Below are 4,649 nucleotides of genomic sequence, written 5' to 3'. Positions count from 1 at the left end.
TACCTAAAACACACATCACACAATACGGTAAGCACGAAACTTAGTGAGTTCCCCAAAATACCACATACACAAATAATAAGCCTCTCATGGCTATAGCTCGACATGGACCCTCCGGTCATGTGTCTCGGTGAGGACCCTCTGGTCTCACGGCTCGGTGTGGACCCTCCAGTCATGTGTCTTAGTGAAGACCCTCCGGTCTCACAGCTCGGGTTGGACCCTCCAGTCCTGTATCTCAATGAAGACCATCCGATCTCACGACTCGGTTTGGACCCTCCGGTCCTAACTCAGTAAAGCACAAAATAATACAACATATATCACAAAGACAAAAAGCGTAATTTCACATAACTCAATATAAGCACATAGGACCCTCCGGTCGATAACTCAAATAAGACCCTCTAATCACACAGTATTACCGCTCAGGTAAGTATAGTGAGAAGACTCACCTCGTAAGTAAGCAAGTAGATGTAGTACCCCACGAACAATCTAGAGTCACCTACATAATATAATCATCTCTAATTAACACTTTATAACCACAACTCTAAAAAAATTAGGTTAACCCCTTTTCTCACTCTCGAAAATGGTGAAAGACTATTTTACCCCCATGGTCTTCTTTACTCATGTCTTGACCAAACCCTAAAAGTCAACAGAAGTCAACGCTCGAGTCAACAGTCCATGTTGACCCAAATCATCGAGTGCATCTACGCGACTCGTCGAGTTCCTCCTGTTTTCAGAAAATCGGGAAAACTCTAACTTACCTCGTCGAGTCGTCTCATCAACTCGCCGAGTTGTAACGCGTCCAAACTATCAGGGAAAACCCTAACCGACTCGTCAAGTTTGCCCATCCACTCGTCGATTCCCTTAAGTCCCTTTCTCATTCAGAAGATTTTAAGCAGAACTAAAGCCCCAAACTCTAGATCTAGCCTCCCAAGGTTGAAATACCATGTAAAGCTGCAAGCTTTACGTCCATGCATGGCACCTAGGGCTCAAAGTGCCCAAAACAAAGCTCTATGGAGGCTTAATGCATAAATCTTCGCCAATAGCTTGTTAAAGCTTGAATCTTTAGGCCCAAGGGGCCTCATACTGCCCAAAAGTTTCAAATTTATGGCATGCTTAACAACTCAAATGCTCAAAAAGCAAGATGGAAATGGTCACACCTAAGAAGAGATCTAATCAAACAATGATCAAGGTGATATCTTTTTACCTCCAAAAAGCATCTAGCACTGAAAGAACATTAGATCCAAAGGCTTCTTCTCGTTCCAAGCCTTATGCTCTTCTATCTCCTTCCAAGAATGCACCAAAATCACACACTTTTAGTCTCTCTCTCTCTCTCTCTCTCTCTCTCTCTCTCTCTCTCTCTCTATATATATATATATATATATATATATATATATATATATATATATATATATATATATATATCTACATATGATAGTTTCTCTCAAGGTGTCAAAATGATCAAGGAGGCGGAAATGAAGGCTTAAGGTCCTTTAAATAGGACACAACCCCTGAAAATTATGGTTTTCACACTCAGCTCCTACTCGTCGAGTTGGGGTCCACCAACTCGTCGAGTAGACTCTAAAAATCATGCGACCATTTATCCCTCTACTCGGCGAGTTGGAGCCTCCAACTCGTCGAGTTGCTCTGACAATATGAATGCAAATTAATAAATATTATACCTGGGAGTCGGGATGTTACAGATGTTTCTTAGGTATCAGATGTAAATAATTACAATTTGATGAGATATTTGAGTATGGCCTAACAAGTGTTTGGTTAAATGTCTGAGAGGAATCATGATATTATAGAATTGTCTACCATCCTCCTTCTGTGTGTCATCATTTATCATCAATTTTAGAAAACTCTATGGAAGTTGTTTGTAACTATAAACATAATTTTGGTCCATTTTATATACTATATATTTGAATGTTACTTCCCAGTTCCAAATTGATTGAAAAAATTTATTTTTGGCATTGCAACTCTATATCAATTTGTTTTTTAGAAGAACTAATATGGATACTAATTTTATCTTTCTTACCATTCTTAAACACCTTATCTAACTGATTTTAATAAATGATTCCAATTTTGGACAACTTTTTTGGTAGATATTCCATCAAACCCCCTACAGTAATGGCTACCATTGTGCTTCTGTTCCATGCAAATGCACTATAACCATCATCACCACTTAACAAGTAATCATTTATAAAAAACCGATTTATGCAGGTTTTATTATTTTATTTTAATATTTGGTTGTAGGTTAGATAGAAATCAGCAGATTATAGCAATTCCAGGTTGAGGCATAATTATAAATTTTATTTGCGTTTATGTTGCCTATCGTACATACAACTTCAAACAACCTTCTTCATTAAGGTATACTTGAATCAACCAATAGTCCTTTGTCTTTTCCTTTATTTGGTTTCATTCAATATAAAATTTGTTCTATCATCTATATGTTCTTGTCTTTATTCTTGGCTGTAAGTTTAGAGTTATAACAACTGGTGTGCTACTCATGCCCCCTGCTCATCCAAAGCATCATCAAATCCTCCCTTAAGGCTTTTATATACAGAGATGGCAGGTAAACAACACATGGTCACTGATTCTTGATAAGATAAGCATACACAAATCCTTCTTTTTTTTTTAATCTTAGATGTTGATAATAACAATATGATCTTAATTTTCATTAGAAAGCTGGAAGACTTGAGGCTGATCTGTTGTATTTGTTGATGAGTCCTAATTTGTTTTTTCGTTTTGAATCCTGGATGTTGATAATAACAATATTGCAACATAGCATCCCCCATTAAAGATCTAACCATATCTATGGCAGCGGTACTAATTACGGATTTACTTATTTACTTACATTTTTCCTTATGATTAGTTGAATATTTTGGTTATATATATATATATATATATATATATATATATATATATATATATATATATATATATATATATATATATATATATATATATATATATATATATATATTACTTTACTATGGACTGCTCTAGATCTTTGACACCTTATGTAGCTGATCCCAAAAAGCTGCGAAAATGGAATTATGATTGATGGAGCATTGGTCAAGCTCCTGGTGAAGACAACAAGGTTATAGTCTGATGTATATTTGTTTTCTACAAAAGGCATAACACAGTAACATGCTTATATCTTTATAACAGTAAGTAGTTTTTTTTGTAATAAAAACAGTAAGTAGTTTTTTTGTTCATTTACGTTATATCTTTATAATTTTGTAATAATTAATTGGGTGAACTTCATCAGGTTATAACTAAGGTAGCACATGGAGTTTAATGGAAGTTACCATGTCGGCTATTGTGAGGTATGCAAGTGAAATGGAAGTCGAATTCTTCTTCTTCCTTTTTTTTTTTTGAAAAAAGTTGAATGAATTTAATATATATTTTTATTTAAATTTTTTTAGGTGATTGGGATTTGAGAGTGTTTAAAAGGCAAATGATTAGGGGGTCGCTACTTTTAGCAATAACTTTGGCCATTTTGCAATTACAAATATTAAGAAGGTATGTATATCTTTTTTTGTACGCTACTTTTCAATTGTATCGGTTTTGTGAAAGAAGAAAAATTCAACTACCCTGTGAAATAATCCCTCCAAGATCGGGATGGAAATCTTGGTGTATCTTTAAATTTAACTGCCTTGCTGTAAATTTTATTAAAATTGCAATTTTGCCCTTATGTCTTTTACTCACAAGAGATTGGTGAACAAAATATGCTTTTATGACTGTAGCTAGAAACTAAAACTAACATATTTAACTTCTTATATGTAAAATAGTATTTAATCAATTCTATAATTAAATCCAGAATAACGAGTTTTAATACTTAACACTTTGAAAGGGTTAGCTCTCATTTTCATACATAATGGCATTTTACTTATAGATTGTTACCCATGTTAACATTCTACTTACATTTTGATATCAGTAATATTAATTGGTGACAGACTTACAGTGTCATTAATAGCATTTAAATTTTTTTTTCCGAGGGGGACTCTGAAGATGGTAAACAAAATGGAGAATCCAATGACCCACAAAGTACATTGCCCTTTGTTAGAATCTTGGATTTTGACTGAATGAGTTTTTGTACGAATGGATGTGAATGACTAATGCTCTTCATAGAGGTTGTACTTTTTGGTTAAAGATAGGGTAATGTTCATGATTTGACAGTTGAATGTAACTCAATAAAATCTTCTCGTTTTGTCCATTTCTTCTGCGTTTTGAACCCCGTAGAGTGGGGTTTTTCACTAGTTTAAATTAAATGGATTGAAAATGTCAATCCAACCTTCTAATTTTGGGATGGGATGGTTGGTCGGTTTGATTTTATAGATACATTTTTCACTAGTTTAAATTAAATGAATTAAAAATGTCAATCCAACCTTCTAATTTTGGGTTGGGATGGCTGGTCGGTTTGATTTTATAGATACATTGATATTAAATGAAGAAAACAAAAAAATTGGGACTTAGGGGGTGTTTGGATAAATAGTTTTTAGCTTATTAGTTTATTGTTTATTTGTTTATTGCGGTGAGAATAAATATATTTTTTAAAGACTAAACTGCACAAATGGTCCCTGTGGTTTGCTCAAAATTGCCACTTTGGTCCAAAAAAGTTTGGACTAGCATCACAGGTCCAAAGTTTT

General features: G+C 34.2%; 1 long non-coding RNA gene across 3 annotated transcripts; it reads left to right on the top strand.

Annotated features, from left to right (window-relative positions):
• The first annotated feature begins 2,133 nt into the window (after positions 1 to 2,133).
• Positions 2,134 to 4,232, top strand: LOC145053613 (uncharacterized). 3 transcript variants are annotated; one of them, XR_013684549.1, is made up of 6 exons: positions 2,135 to 2,569; positions 2,679 to 2,820; positions 3,024 to 3,167; positions 3,269 to 3,326; positions 3,426 to 3,522; positions 3,999 to 4,231. It is a non-coding gene; the product is annotated as an uncharacterized LOC145053613 (long non-coding RNA). The 3 variants fall into 3 exon arrangements; XR_013684550.1 differs by having other exon boundaries at positions 2,134 to 2,820; positions 3,004 to 3,167; positions 3,999 to 4,232; XR_013684548.1 differs by having other exon boundaries at positions 2,137 to 2,820.
• The last annotated feature ends 417 nt before the right edge of the window (positions 4,233 to 4,649 follow it).

The sequence above is a fragment of the Lactuca serriola genome, chromosome 5, assembly GCF_051521515.1.
Source record: "Lactuca serriola cultivar US96UC23 chromosome 5, Lser_US96UC23_V15, whole genome shotgun sequence".
NCBI lineage: Eukaryota > Viridiplantae > Streptophyta > Magnoliopsida > Asterales > Asteraceae > Lactuca > Lactuca serriola.
This window is presented reverse-complemented; position numbering and strand designations above follow the sequence as displayed.